General features: G+C 39.7%; 1 protein-coding gene and 1 pseudogene across 2 annotated transcripts in view; both read right to left on the bottom strand.

The window, feature by feature from the left end:
• ZNF638 (zinc finger protein 638) overlaps positions 1 to 3259 on the bottom strand; it is an 85270-nt gene extending 82011 nt beyond the window's left edge. Inside the window, exon 1 of one of the 2 annotated variants that reach the window (XM_087436594.1) lies at positions 3110 to 3259. The gene's annotated coding sequence lies outside the window, so the exon portion shown is untranslated. The remainder of the gene's footprint in view (positions 1 to 3109) is intronic. The other variant, XM_087436595.1, reaches the window with a different exon arrangement.
• Positions 3260 to 14317: 11058 nt separating this feature from the next.
• LOC101395960 (ATP synthase F(0) complex subunit C3, mitochondrial pseudogene) lies at positions 14318 to 15084 on the bottom strand (annotated as a pseudogene).
• Positions 15085 to 16582: the final 1498 nt, after the last annotated feature.

Consider the following 16582-nt stretch of genomic DNA (forward strand, 5'->3'; position numbering starts at 1 on the left):
AAAATTTTCCATAATAATAATTTTTTTAAAGTAAAGAAACTCAAAAGAAAAGAAAGTTGGCAACATTCACTCATCAACAGGGAAATTAGTTGCAAGTTTAATAAAATGAAGAATGTAGAAATAAAGCACAAAAAAAGTATAGAAATTTTTAAAAGACTGGAAGAATAAATATATTTTGGTATCTAAGGGGTTCAAAAGAGTTGAAAAATAATCCAAAATATATGTATCCCAAGGTAACCACTAAGAGAATATCAAAATATGTATACCTTAACTTTTTCCTATACTCCCTGAACTTTTTTCTTTTCAAACAAATCCCTTGTTACTCTTGACCCTCGCTGATCATTAGTATAGCTATGTGTTTTATTTCGACACCTCAACTTTTCCTCACCCTTCTTCCTTTCCATTATTCTCTTATCTTCCATATGCCTATGTTCCTTCCATTTTCAACCACAAATTTCAGACTACAGTAAATAAAGCTGAAGCAAGGAAAGAGTAGGTAAAGTTGGGTACAAACAGGGGCTTATTGGCTTTAAGCACAAATATAATTACTTTCAGTTTAGAGGATCTCTAAACCACCACATTTCGACATCCAGTAGCTCCTGTTTCCTTTGCAAAACAGCCCAAACTATGTTACTGGGTATCCATACTGTAAGCACTGTTTCTTAGTATATAAAGCACTTTATTAAGAATTAATGAGACAGATTCATTCAAACCTTGACCAGTATACATTAAACCACAGTAGAAAGATCATGATTTGGACTCCAAGGGCCTGTATTCTTATCCAGGCTCTGGCAACTACCAGCTGAGTTCATTCACTCAACATACGCATCTCATACATACCAGGCACTGGGACAGATACAAAGACAAACATTAACAATCCTATAAATAAATGGTTACAATATTTCGATAAGTACTACAAGAGAGGCATTTATAAAGTTTATAGATGCACATAATATTTTAAGGAAAGATTAGATGATCTTTCAGCTCCACAATTCTATCAATTTAATCTAAATTCCTTTGAGCCTCTTCTAAGGCCAACTCCTCTAAGGGAGTATCCACAGGTTACAATTTTCTATCAAAAGATGGCTGCCTAAGCACTTAAAAATTTGTAATAAAGGTAACAGTTAACATTTATTAAACACCTAGTATGTGCCAAGGGATAGGAGCTTTCTACACATTGTCTCACTTAATCCTCACAAGCCCAAGCAAGAAGCAGTATTATCACCATTTTACAGATAAGAAAACAAAAGTTCAGAGACTAAAATAACTTACCCCAAACCTCCCACACATAGTAAGAGGAAAACAGGGATTCAAATCCAGATCTTCTGATTTCAAAGCCTATTCTCTTTCCACTAAACTATTTGTCTCTCATTTTCTGTCACTACATAAAAACAAAATTTCCAGACATCTTCTTAAGAGCACCCAGGAGAAAATCTTTAAGACAGGCACGAAGTACACAGCGATCACTGAGGTTAAGGAGTGTTTTTTAAACCAGAGTATCTGCTGTATACACCCTCCCTAACAAAATACAAGAGATTACAAAACTAAAATATATCCAATATTCAAGATAATAGATATGTGTGACATGAATAAACACACTCTGAAAACTAGTTAATAAAAACGAATGAGATTTTGTGATTTCTTCCAATTGTTTTATCTTTATCCTTACTTGGTTCCAACACAAACCACCAAGAAGGGAATAGCCCAGCACATTTTAGTGTATTAACATGTTGGAGTCCATTTAATTATTTAAAAGTGCATATTACAGAGTATGGGGATACAAAATAAAGTGTATATGAAATGCTGTCAAATTAAAAAAAAAAAAAAAAAAGAATGCAACAAAAGACCACTACGTTTAGAATGCCTAACAGTCAACAAAATTTAAAGCTATGCTGAAATAATGTAAATTACGCGTTTATTTTTCTGTATAAGCTTCACTAAACTCATCACTTTTTTTGTAAATTTCTGTTTCCAGTGTATCAATTTTAATCGCAAATCTGAACCAGCCATCATCCCTGAAAAATAAGTTAACCCTTTACAACAAATGAGGAAAAAAACTGAAGAAAATATTTTCTGCACCATTCCAGAGCTGGTTAGAAAAAGAATTTGAACCAACATAAATCGCCGGATCCCGGTAACAAGTTTTTCTTCAGAACTCCTTCAGATTAAAACAGTATTTTTTCCCCCAAAATTTCTCCTAAAAGCAAATTTTCAGGTTAAGAAAAATTAACATTAGAGCAGCCTTCGTTGTCTAGTTCAAGTAAAGATTTTGGGAGTAAGTCTCCCTCATTCGCAATTAGCTCGCACAACAAAAGATCCGTTTCAAACGTCCTCAAGGATTCATGTACGTGGTTTACATTCTCCCCCCACCTTTAACAGAACGGGGCCCCAGCTAGGCATCACACAAAAATAAATCACTACTGATCGTCTTCGCGATTCTTCGGAGGAATCTGCAAGTAAGCAGCAGAGCCATTTACGAGCCCTCCATATCCCGCACAGAAGTGGCATTTTCTTTGCTTTTTTCACCCCCCGCACAAGGCAGGCACAGGACACACGGACCAGCAGACGCCGCTGGATCCTAACACTCCCCCTTCCCCAGCCCCAAACACAAACACGCTCTTCTCGCCACGCTTCGTGCACAACGTCGCCTGCCAAACGGCTCGGCTCAGCTCAAGCTCCGCCGCCTCTTCGAGGCCCGACGGGAACGGGCGCTCCCTCACCACCGCTTCCTCCATCAGGCCCGGCGGCCTCGGCAGCCCGCGCCGATGGGGCAGGGGCCGCCACGGCCGTGCCGAAGGCTGCTCTCGGTCCTCGCCCGGTGCAGCGGCGTCGGCGGCTTTTCCTGGAGCAGGGTCCACGCCGGTGCCCGACCCGGCCCTCTGGGGCGGTGAGGTAAACCGACGCGGTGGCGGGGCAGCCGAGCGTCCCTTCCCATCCCGGGGGTCCCCCAAGCTCCTCCCGCCCCCGCCGTCTGCCCGCCGCCATTTTGTGCGCAGCCGCTGCGACACAGATACAATAGTCGGCCCGGATCTCTCAGGAAAGGCTCGGGACCCCCACGCTATGGGCTCCCGCCTTCCAGCCCCTACTCCCCACCAGGCAGCGGTCCTACCTATGCCTACCCGACTAACAGCCGGATCGCATTTGCGCCCCACACAGTTTAGCACTCAGCCTCCAGTCTCGATGCCGAAGAAGCTACCGCCTCCAGGGAGCTACACGCATGCGCGCCTGTCGAGCCTTTGCGAGCCCTCGTCGACTCCCGGCGCCTGCGTACCGCCGGCACCGCGCTCGCCCGGAGGCACGAGACAGGGCCAGAGGAGCTTGGTTCCGGGAGAGGGCGCTCTCGCGGGTGGCGTTCCAGGCGTCTACCGCAAAACTCAGGCACCCGCGTCAGTGCCTCTGCCTGTTTCCTGCCGGTCCTATTCAAGTCATGCACATCCGTAAGACGTGTATTGTCTCGCCTCCTCCATGAAGTCTTCCCTGATCATTTTTGCCTTCAATAATACATTAAAATAGATAGTATTCATCTGGCACTTGATATCATAATACTTTGTATGGTTAAGATTTTTGCCTGTTAAGATTTTACCCTCTCGCCTTTTGTTTTCTTTTTTGCATCCCTATAGCAATCATGTGATCTATGTCATAGCCACTCAAAATATCAGGAAATTAGAATTCAGTTAAACCCTATTGAGCTAAAAACTTAACGCTGAAAATCCTTTCATATGTCATTTCACAATAAAAATACCTACCTGTGTGGTAAATATTTTTAGCCCTCATCTTACTGATGAAAACCCTTAGGTTGAAAACTTGAGTAACTTCTCAAGGTTACTCTACTATATAAGCATAAAAACACAATCATTCGGCAAAATCTGGTAAAACTCACAAGTCCTCCCTTACAGATACCACTCCATCTACCTTGAGTCTCATGCATCAGTTTTACCTAGCACCCGAGCAGATGTATTTCTTGTATTCACATTAAAATAAGCATAGAAAAGGCTGAAAGAAAAGCCTGTTATAAAATCTATCTTATCGGATTTTCATTTCAAACTAAAAATCTTGCTAAAGGCAACAAGCCAAAAACAACAAAGAGCCAACAAGCTCTCCCAAAGCTCCAAATAACCAATGTTAAAGCTTGATGTGTTTCCTTCCACACATTTCTTTAGATTCATACAAATATACATAAACATGTTATTTGCAAGTAATGGGGGGAAATGTTCTTTATTCTTTTTTTCCAAAAATGTACACATTAACATTTTCTGATTACTGACATTTCTCCAAGTGAACCACATATATCCTCTCTTTTGTTAATAGTTGCATAATATTCATAGTATGGCTCCATCCTCAATTATTCAACCTGTTGTTGAAGGCTGAAGTTTTTTTCAGTCTTTTTGATACTACAAACATTGCCATATGCAAACAGCCTTACCAAATGATATTTTTATTTCTAAAGGCTAGAATACCAATAGTGAGACTGCTAGATTAAAGGATATATGTATATATATATATACACAATATATGTATATAAATACATTAAAAAAATATATATGTGTGTGTATATATATTTAATTTTAATAGATATTGTCAGAATACTTTCCAAAGAGCTTACACAAATTCCCACTTCCACTAAATATGTAGGAGAATGACCATTTCTCCACAACCTCACTTCTTTCTCCAAACTCTGAAATAATTTAAATATCATTGGATTTGTCTTTTCTTTAAAGCTTTGGTAGAATTCACCTTTGAAATATCTTGTCTGGTGCTTTATTTCTACGGGCTTCTCTTGAACAGCTTTCTCTAAATATTTTATGATATATAATTTGATTAGAATTTCTCTCTCTCCTCCACAATCATTTTTGTAATTTATATTCTCCTAGAAGAGCATCCAAGGTTTTCAAATTCATTTCCCTAGAGTTGGGCAAAGCAACCTCTTATGTTGCTCCCTAATGTGGCTTTATTTCTGCAGCACTTATCACCTTCTAACATACCATATAACTTATTTGTTATCTATCACTCTCCACTAGAACATGAGTTCCATGATGTCAGGGATATTTATTTGTTTTCTTCACTGCTTTATCTCCAATACCTGGAATGATACTTGGCACACAGTAGAAAATCAGTGTATATTTGATGAAAGAATGAATGACCCTAATGGGTAAAAATTTGTGTGCGTGTGTGTGTGTGTGTGTGTATGAAATTGTTGAGCATCTTTTCACATCTACTGGTCATGTGCATTTCCTCCTTTTAAAAAACCTTTTAGGGGCTGGCCCCATGGTATAGGGGTTAAGTCTGACAGGCTACATTTCAGTGGCCCGGGTTCACAGGTTTGGATCCTGGGCATGGACATACTCCACTCTTCAAGCCATGTTGTGGTGGTGACCCACGTACAAAATAGAGGCAGCCTGGCACAGATGTTAGCTCAGGGCTAATCTTCCTCAAGCAAAAAAAGAGGGGGACTGGCAACGGATGTTAGCTCAGAGTGAATCTTCCTCACACACAAAAAACTTTTTTTTTTTTAAGATTTTATTTATTTTATTTTTTCCCCCCAAAGCCCCAGCAGACAGCTGTATGTCATAGCTGCACATGCTTCTAGTTGCTGCACGTGGGACTCGGCCTCAGGATGGACGGAGAAGTGGTGCCTCGATGCGCACCCGGGATCCGAACCCGGGCAACCAGCATCGCAGCGCGCGCACTCAACCACCAAGCCACAGGGCCGGCCCACAAAAAACTTTTTAATATTCTTTGCTTATATTTCTAATGAGCTGATTGTCTCTTTTTTAATCAGGAGATAGTTCTTAGTAAATATAAGCAATATTAACATTAATATTAGCAATATTAACCCTTTGTCAAATATTTTGCAATTGGTTTCTCCCCGTTGATTTTTTTTAATGTCTTTAGCATGATAAATTGTAAATGTAATCAAATTTGTCAATTTTTTCTGACTCCCGAGAGTCCTTTTTTTAACTAAGAAGCCTCACTCCACCCCCCAGAAGCATACACACCCAGAAATTATACAAAAATTTTCCTAAGCTTTCTAAATTTTTGTACATAATTTTATTTTTTAGTGAGACATTTAATTAATCTAAAACTTATTTTTGTGATATGAAGTACGGATCTTTGTTTTCTTCCAAATGTATTGTCAGTAATGAAGTTTCCAGATATTAAGTAAATCATTCTTTCCCCCCCTTCATTGAAATGCCTCTTCCCTTTAAAAAACAAATAACAGCAAATTATTAAGTTTCCATGTGAGAAATGGATTTATGGACCGTCTAGTCCGTCTTACCGATCTATGTGTCCACACCCATGGGTCAGGACCACTTGTTCATTCATCAACTGATCCAATAAATATTACTTCAGGACCTACTCTGTGCCAGGAACTCTTCTGGGTACCAAAGAGTCAGTGACAAACTGCAAGGCAACACTAAGTCCTGCCCTCATGGCATGTACAGCCTTGATGGAGGGGACAGACAATAAACAAGTAAATAGACAATATGCCTGATGGTGATAAGTGCTATGGAGAAAAACAAAGCAACATCACAGGGAATGAGGAGGTGACAGAAGCTGCAATTTAGACAGGATGGTCAAGAAAGAATCACTAAGAAGGCAGCATTCAGAAACCTGATTGAAGTGTGTGAATAAGCACTGGAGATATCTGGGAGGAAGAGTATTCCAGGCAGAGTGAACATAAAATACAAAAGCTCTGAGGTGAAAGCCACCTTGGCGTACTTGAGAAACAGCAAGAAGACCAGAGGCTGCAACAGCATGAGTGAGAGCGGACGCAGGAGACGAGGTGAGGGAACCAGGAATACTTACAGGCTGTATTAGTCGGCTCGGGCCGCCAGAACGAAACACCACAGGCGTGGCTTAAACAACAGGAATTTATTTTCTCCCAGTTCTGGAGGCTGGAAGTCCAAGATCAAGGTGTGGACAGGTTTGGTCTCTCCTGAGGCTTCTCTCCTTGGCTTGCAGTTGGCCATCTTCTTGCTGTGCCCTCACATGGGCTTTTCTCTATGCACACCATCCCTGGTGTCTCTCCCTCTTCTTATAAGGACACCAGTCATGTTGGATTAGGGCCCACCCATCTGACCTCATTTAACTGTAATGACCTCTTTAAAGGCCCTATCGCCAAATACATTCTGAGACATACTGGGGGTTAAGACCTCAACATATGAATTGGGTGCAGGGGGACACAATTCAGTCCATAACATTGGCCATTTTCAGGGCTTTGGTTTTTACTGTGAATGAGCTGGGAAGGTTTTGAGCAAAGGAGTGACATAATTGGACTCACATTACATTGAATACTTACTCTGCACCACTATTCTAAGCAATGGAAGATACGGCAGTCAACAAAAATCAAGTACCTGCTTTTGTGCAATTTACATTTTAGTAGAAAAAAACCATAAACAAAGAAATATGTAATGTGGTAACAAAATAACGCAAATAAGAGGAAAATGATGAAGCAAGGGCTGGGTAATGCTTTAGATAGTTAGGGAAGTCCTCTCTGATGCGGTGACATCTGAGCAGAGATATAAAAGAAGACGGAGGAAAGTCATACAGATATCTGGAAGAAGAGCTTTGTGCTAGAGGCCACATCAAGTGCAAAGGCCCTAGAAAAGGAGCATGTTGGGTGTGTTGGAAGAATAATAAGAAGGCCAGCTCCTTTGAGGTGGAGTGATGTAGAGGAAGGACAAGATGAGGATGGCAAAGTAGCAAAGGACCAGAGCATGCAAAGCCTTATAAGCCACTTAAGGCAATATAGAACATTGAATAAAACACTGGATTAGGAATCACAAGAGTTACCTTTCTAGCCCCTGCTGTGATATGAACCTCACTGGATTTCAGTGTCTCACAACTACAAAGGGGGATGAGAGGAGACTAGATTAGCTTTCCCATAAAATGTGAGTCTGGAAATCTCCTGTAAACTGAAAGATGCTCATTAATATTTATGGCATTCCTAAGAAAAATATTTTCTTTATCTTAGAGTCTACTATATCCATGCTACTATATCCAAGCTTTTATGTCTTCCAGTCTCCTAGGAGCACTTACAGAAATTTTCATTCCCATCTAAAAATGTCAATATTCTTGACAGAAGAAAAGCTATCCTACCTACATCCTCTTCTTACCATCAGTCTATTCCACAATTCCCCATCCTCTTCTTTTACCCATTCTGTTTTCTGATTGGCCAGATAAAAAGTACCGAGCAGCTCTATCCAGAGCTCAGCTTCTGCCTGCTCAGCACAGTCACAGCTTAATACCTGAAAGTATTAGAAAAAAGAATAGTCATTACAAACTTTTTCCTGTGATTTGTTCACATAAATGAGGCTTTGTCTCAGTCACATAAAGAATCCCATCATTATTTTATCTCAAGTGCAAGTGTCCTAATAAATAGGATTTGGGGACAACTATTGCTCCCCTGCTGTCTTTAGAATCCAAATCTACCTATTGGGAAAGACACACGGCATGACGAAAGTTTGGGAAATCCCACAGCCATTTCATGTCCTGAAAAAGAACATAAACATCAAGCAAACCTGATTCTTACTAATACTTGAATTTTGCAGCATTTGTGCCAGACTATAAGGTGTACCCAGGTATAATATATGTAAGTTCAGAAACTAATGTCACTGAGACATCGGGTGCTTGGAGATGGAGAAAAGTTTATTCAAATTAGCCAAAATGAGTAGGTGGGAGAATAGGTCTCTCAAATCCACCTTCACAAGAGAAGAGAGCAGGGTGTTTTAGAGAGCTAAGGGGCTTGGCAGGGGGAGTTTCATAGAAACAAAGGGGTAATCTGTGTTTCTTTCACTCATGATAAGCCCCTGGGCAATCTGACTTCTGGGCGTCAACAGCAGCTGGGGGCTGGTTATCTGGTGATCCTTGAAGGCATTCTTTTTCTTGTGTAAAACAAGCTCATAAATCCTTGTGACCCTTGACAAAAAAATAGCAAATTGACAAGATTAACTTCTTTTCATTTATGTCTGTGTTGGGAACAAGGTCAAAAGGTAATCTTAATATTTACAGTAACCTGCAGGTACCCGACTTCACTCATGCTAACAACATCACCAAACTGGCAGCCATTGCAGTGAGCTACTCTGGAGACAGAACCTCCAGCCTCAGTTAAGCCTTCAAATGACTGCAGCTTAAGTCAATATCTTAAAAGCAATCTCATGAGGGACGCTGAGCAAGGACTGCCTAGCTAAGTCAGTGCTGAACTCCTGACCCATAGTAATGGTAAGGATAAAAATATATATTGTTGTTTTGAGCCATTAAGTTTTGGGGTAATTTTTTATGCAGCACTGCATAACTAATGCACTTGTTATCTGACGATTAGGGTCTCAATTCATTAAAAATACAAATCAAAAGCATGATATATTAATCAGTGAACAATGACCTGGGATTTAGAAACAATAGAATTTTGACTTGAACTCTAATTTAAGCAATATTAATAGCTTCCTCAAGCATAAAATGAGAATAATCCTTTACCTTCAGGATTTTCATCGGATGAACTCCTTACTGCTATAGCACTATGTATAGAGTCTACATACTAGCTATAAAAGCAATTCAAGAGAAAGATTCACTTTGAGAATAGAAGCATGCAGAGTTCTATAGACACACTCCCCAGTGAATTAACCATACTGGTGAAAATTATTACTAAAAAACAACCATTTAAAGTCTCTATAAATTGTCCTAAGGGCATACAGCAAATGAAGAAACATTTATTCAAGAAAATCTACTAAATCTCAGTAAGAACAGTGAGAATCTGTGGCACTTGAGCCAAAACCTGCTTGCTCACCACCACCAAGTTCAGTGTGATGGAAGCTCTACTCCAGTTGGTATTGATAATAAGATGGGGCTCCCCCTTCCCCTAGCTCCCAAAGAATATGGTATCCATCCAGAAAGATAGGCCATCAACATTACTTTTCCCTCCCAGTTCCATGTTATAGAGGCTAAATTTCAGGGAAGTGCAGCAGAGAAGTTAAGGGCTCCCTTCTTATACCCAGCCCACACTCATAAGGTGGAGGCTCAATCCCAGATAAAGCAGGCCAAAAATACTATGACCCTGATTGGCCTTGTCCCAACACATTGGTAGGGCAGAGGTTCAACTCGAGGAGAGGCAAGTCAAGAAGACCAGAGGATACTACCCCTACCCAGAGTCCTGCTCATAAACCAGGGTGGTCATTCCAAAAGAAGTGTGCCACTGTCCCCAACACCAGCTCTGGAGCAGTGGCTCAGAGATTTTGGCCAAGGAAAGAGGCAGGCCATAACAACAGAGAGCTCTTAAGCTCTCCTCAGAGGAAATAACTTTATTTAAAACAGAGTATAGGGAAGTTCAAGCCTAAGGGTGATCTCAGAAACAATGGAAAAATTGGATAAGAAATTAAGAGGAAGCTGATAGTTTCATGATACCAACAAGCTAAATTGTAGGCCAGCAGGTTTAAAAGAGAATCAGGGAAACAAAAAGCTAAAAGAGTCTCCTGAGGACAGAACAAATGTCAGAGATTGGTCTTAAATACCCAAGCAGGGGCTGGCCTGATGGGGCAAGCGGTTAAGTGCGCATGCTCTGCTTCAGCAGCCGGGGGTTTGCAGGTTCGGATCCCGGGCGCGCACCGACGCACTGCTTGTCAAGCCATGCTGTGGGGGCATCCCATATAAAGCAGAGGAAGATAGGCATGGATGTTAGCCCAGGGTCAATCTTCCTCAGCAAAATGAGGAGGATTGGCAGATGTTAGCTCAAGGCTGCTCTTCCTCACACACACACACAAAAAACTACGCAAGCAAAGGAGTCCAAATTTAATTGGATCAGACTGTGGAGAAATTTATGCCTCAGGGCATGGTCAGAAGCAACAGGGCAATCAGCATGCAATTAATATAGCCTAAAAGCAAGGGGTGATACAAACAGAGGCAGATAGCTTAACAGAGAGATCAAGGAAAGAGACAGTGAAAAAGAGCCCTGCTAAAACACTGTCATCCCAGAGTGACTTGTGCACATCCAAGGCTACAACCTTTGAGGAGCAAAAACAGAGGCTGCTCATTGCAGGGGCAATAGGCTTCACGAAAATAGTTCAGTCAAGTCATTAAACAAATGAACAAGCAAACAACAATAAAAACAAGCCCCAGGGGAGGGAGATAATCATTATCCACATTTGCTACAATATATTACCTAAAATGTCCAGTTTTCAACAAAAAAAATCACAAGACTACAAAGAAACAGGAACGTGTGACTCATACATAGGAAAAAAGATAGGCAACAGAAACTGCCTGTGAGAGGTCCCAGATATTGGATTTACCAGACAAAAACTTCATAATAACCATTATAAATATCTTGAAAGAACTAAAGAAAATCATGCTAAAAGAAGTAAATGAAGGTATGACAATGTTGCAATAAATAGAGAATATCAATAAAGAGAGAGAAATAATTTTTAAAATCGACCACATAGACATTGTGGCAGTAAAAAGTACAGTAACTAAAATGACAAGTTTACTAGAGGGGTTCAACAATAGATTTGAACGGGCAGAAGAAAGAATTGGCTATCTTGAAAATAGACCAATGGAGATTATGCAACCCAAAGAACACAGAGAAAAAAGAATGGAGAAATGTTAACAGAGCCTCCAAGAAATGTGGTATACCATTAAGTGCATCAACATATGGAGAGTGGAAGTACCAGAAGGAGAGGAGAGAGAGAAAAGAGCAGAAAAAATTTGAATAAATAATGGCCAAATACTTCCCAAATTTGATGAAACCCATTAACCTACACATCCAAGAAGCTCAACCAAGTAATATAAACACAAAGAGACCCACACACAAACATATTATAGTAAAAATGCTGAAAGACAAAGAGGATTTTGCAAGCAGCAAGAGAAAAATGACTCATACATACTGATTTCTAATCAGAAACAATGGAGGCCAGAAGGCAGTAGAATGATATTCAAAGTGCTGAAAGAAAGAAGTTGTCAACCAAGAATCTTCTATCTAGCAAATCTATCTTTCAAAAATGAAAGTGAAATAAAGACATTCCAGATGAACAAAAACTGAGAGAATTTGTTGCAAGAAGATCTATCTTACAAGAAATGCTAAAGAAAGTTCTTTTTTTTAATCAGCCCTGAGCTAACATCTGATGCTGATCTCCTCTTTTTAGTGAGGAAGATTGGCCCTGAGCTAACACCTATGCCCATCTTCCTCTACTTTACATGGGACGCTGCCACGGCATGGCTCGACAAGCAGTGCGTCGGTGCATGCCCGGGATCCGAACCGGCGAACCCCGGGCTGCCGCAGAGGAGCACACGCACCCAACCACTTGTGCCACCAGGCCAGCCCTGAAAGAAAGCTCTTAAGGTGGAAAATAAGAGACTGCACACAGTAACTCAAATCCTTATAAAAAATAAAGACACAAGTAAAAGCAATTATGAAAGACAACATGAGTGCATATTTCATCTCCTTTCTTCTGTTAAGTGATTTTAAAAAGGAACTTAAAAAACAACAGGTATATAATTGTATTGTTGGCATGTAACACATAGAGATGTAATCCATTTGACAATAATAACACAAAGGAGGTGAGTGGGAGCAAATCTGTATTGCAGTGAGGTAAGGACACCAGGTGGTAACTTGAAAACACAGGAACAAATGAAGAGAACCAAAAATGGTAAATAAGAAGGTTACTATAACAAACTCTATAAATATATACTTGCTCTTCTTCTCTCAGCTTCTTTAGAAGACATAAAATTATATAAAGTAATATTTATAACAATATATTTTTGGGTTTGTACCATACATCAAGTAATATGTGTTAAAAAAAATAGTGCCAAAAAGGGGAAGAGGCAATAGAGCTATACCATAATCATGCTTTTAAATATCACTATAATTAAGTTAGTATAAATCTAAAATGGATTTTGAAAAGTTAAGATGTATACGGTAAACTCTAGAGCAACAACTAAGAAAATAATTCAAAAATATCTATATAATGAAAAAAATCATTGGGCCGGCCCCGTGGCGTAGTGGTTAAGTGCATGCACTCCACTGCCGGCAGCCCGGGTTCGGATCCCGGGCGCGCACCTATGCACCACTTGTCAGGCCATGCTGTGGCAGCGTCCCACATAAAGTGGAGGAAGATTGGCATGAATGTTAGCTCAGGGCCAGTCTTCCTCAGCAAAAAGGGGAGGATTGGCATGGATGTTAGCTCAGGGCTGATCTTCTTCACAAAAATAAAAATAAAAAATAAACTGAAGTGGAAATTTAAAAAAAATCATTAAAAGAACTAAGATGATGCATTAGAAAAATATTCACAATGCAAAAGAAAGCAATAAAGGAGGAATAGAGGGGAAAAGTCATGAGATGAACAGAAAATGAAAAGTAAAATGGCAGACATAAATCCAACCATATCAATAATCACACTAAATGTGAATGGACTGAAGAATCCAATCAAAAAGCAGAGATTGTTAGACTTGATAAAAACACATGTCCAACTATATATTGTCAACAGGACACACATTTTAGACTCAAAGATAAAAATAGGTTGAAAGTGCAAGAATGGGAAAACATATATCAAGTAAATAAATATACTAAAAAACTGGATGAAACATTTTATTTTACCCTTTGTTATGAATTTCTTTCTGTGAAAGGTGTTAAATTCATACTTTTGTAGAGAAGGACTTGGTCTTTCTTAAACCTATTTCCTTACATACTTTTTCTTAGGAGATAATCTCTTTAAAATCATTAAGCAATAGTCTGGGCCAGAAAATTCCTCTTCTCTTCTCTTCCAACTCTTTCCAAATGACACCTCTACAAGCAACAGCCATGTCTTTCCACCCCACCTACTCATCTGAACACATCTCCAAATACACACTTTGACTCTCTCAACAGACCTGAAGTAAATAAACCATTCCACCCAAAACAAACACAAAAAAACAGGAGTAGCTATACTAATATTAGACAAAATAGACTTTATACCAACTCAGTGTTAATAATATACAAAATCTCTCTTCTTTACAGCTCCACCTTTCTTTTATTGGTATTATTACAAACTACATTTTTATTCAATGTGTGCCCATTAATATAAATTTACAATTATTGCTTTATGCATTTGTTTTTTAAATCATATAGGAAAAAAACTGTTATAAACCAAACTAGCAATAATACTGGCTTTTATATTTACCTATCTAGGTACCTTTACCATTGTTTCTTTATTTCTTCATATAGCTTTGAGTTACTGTCTAGTGCACTTTCATTTTACCCTGAAGGATTTCTATTAGCATTTCTTATGCGGCAGGTCTACTAATAACAAATTCCCCCAGTTTTTATTTATCTGGGAATATATGAATTTCTCCTTCATTTGTTTTTTTAAAGTTTTCATCTTTAATGAAATGACTTTGGAAATAATGTACATTTCCATGATGCCAACACTATAGTTTTCAGAGTCACAGTAAAATACATAGAATTATATCCTTAATTAATAAGAATGACAACACTTCAAGTAATAATTTCTGTTACATGGCAAACAAAATCAAGAAAGCAACCATCAAACAAAAGAGACCCATAGCTTCAGATAAGGCAAATCCAAGGACAGCATATGAGAGCAGCTGCTGCTTCAGTGAAGGCTTTCTGGCACAACCAATGATAATGCTGCCAAAGACTGTTCCAATACCGGCACCAGAACCAGCTACTCCTACTGTTACAGCACCTGCACCAATAAATTTGGCAGCAGTATCAATGCCTCTGCTGATTTCACTGGTCTAAAACTCCCATTGGATTAGCTGAGACACACCATTCTGGGCCCCATTAAATACTACAGAGCCCTCTCCAGTCAAGATAACACTGATGCAGAAATTGGTCTGGATGGAATTCTGGATTCAGCTCGGATCAGAGCGGAGCTGCAGGCAAGCTTGGTGCAGGCAAACATCTTACACTCTTTTGGGCAGTGCAGCTGGAGGACTTGGATGACAGGCGACGTGGGCTCTTCTCCCACTTCCTCTCTTGCTGGGAGGTGGCAGCAGTGGTGATGACTGTGGTGACAGAGATCAAAGGAGAGGGGTTTTTGTTCATTCTTGAAGGATAGTTTTACCAGATATAGAATTCTTGGCTGACAATTTTTTTCTTTTAGCGTTTTAAATATCTCATCCCATTGCCTTCTGGCCAACATGGTTTCTGAAGAGAAATTGGCCATCAGTGTTATTGAGACTCCCTTGTACAAGATAAGTCCCTTCTCTATTGCTGCTTTCAAGATTCTCTCCTTGTCTTTGTCTTCCAACAATTTGACTATATAGTGCCTGCACATGGATCTCTTTGAATTTATCCTTCTTGTAGTTCATTGAACCTTTCAGATGTGTAGTTTCACATCTTTCACCAAATTTGGGAAGTCTTTGTATATTATTTCTTCAAAAAGTCTTTCTGCCCTGTTTTCTCTCTCCCCTCCCTCTGGAATTCCTGTTATACAAATGTTGGTATGTGTGATGGTGTCCCACATGTCTCTTAGGCTTCGTTCATTTTTCTTCATTCTTTTTTCTTTCTGCTCCCCAGACTAGATAATTTCAATTAACTATTTTCAGTGTGTTGATTCTTTCTTCTTCCTGATCAAATCTGCTATTGGATACCTTGTTTTAATTTCCTCCTATTCACTGCATTACTGAGGGTGGGACTCCTACTCTAGGATTATGGGCATGGCTGAACACATGACACCCAACACTGGAAAAATGAGATTGATAGCAGTTTTTTGTCACATATGCTTACAGCCTAGGGGAGGAGAACCTCACACACCTCATGGCCCTATGGGAGTTGTACTCGGGAACAGAATGAACAACCACATGTGGGAGGTAGGCTTTGTAATTTCAAGAGGGTAGGTTGATACCTGGTTCCTGCAGTAAGTTGTAATTGTCTTGTTGGAATACTTTTGTAGACTTGCAGGGAATGGAAACCTGTTACTCAGATATAAGCAGGAACTACACCTGGTCCCCAAGATAAGAAAGGTTGATTGACTAGTGGTATGGTATGGAGTTTCTTTTTGGAGTGATGAAAATGTTTCTATTATTGATTGTGGTACAATATTGATGGCTGTACAACTCTGTGACTATGCCAAAACCACTGAATGGTACACTTTCAATGGATGAATTGTATGGTATATGAATTATATTTCAATAAAGGATTTATATTAAAGGTTCCTTCCATAACTAATGAGAGTTTACTTTAAGGCTCATAGAAAAGAAAAAAGTACTAGGCTCCAGCTCAGCTGCTGGAAGCCAGTTTTCAAAGAGCAATGGAATATGAACTTTTCATCATTCATGACCCAGCAGCAGCTCTGCTGACTTAGTCATCCCCTCACTCCCTCTGAAATAGACAACTGTTTTCCCTACTTTAATTAGTCTACCATACAGGTGACTCAGGATTTCTAGGTTTCTGCTTTACCTCTAATTTTGGCTTCTGCTTCACTTCTTTTTTGAGAGTCTCAAATTCAAATTTGTTTGGGTCCCTTTGTCCCCTTTTTGGCAGAGTTCTCATACTAGTCCACTCATAAGTCACTGGCCTGGTTAACATAATGTGCCTTTTAGCTAAGGCACTTAGCCCTAATTTAGTTAGCTATGGCAAAGGCAGTAGGGTAATATG

The sequence above is a fragment of the Ceratotherium simum genome, chromosome 11, assembly GCF_057802395.1.
Source record: "Ceratotherium simum simum isolate JZ-2026a chromosome 11, ASM5780239v1, whole genome shotgun sequence".
Taxonomy (NCBI): domain Eukaryota; kingdom Metazoa; phylum Chordata; class Mammalia; order Perissodactyla; family Rhinocerotidae; genus Ceratotherium; species Ceratotherium simum.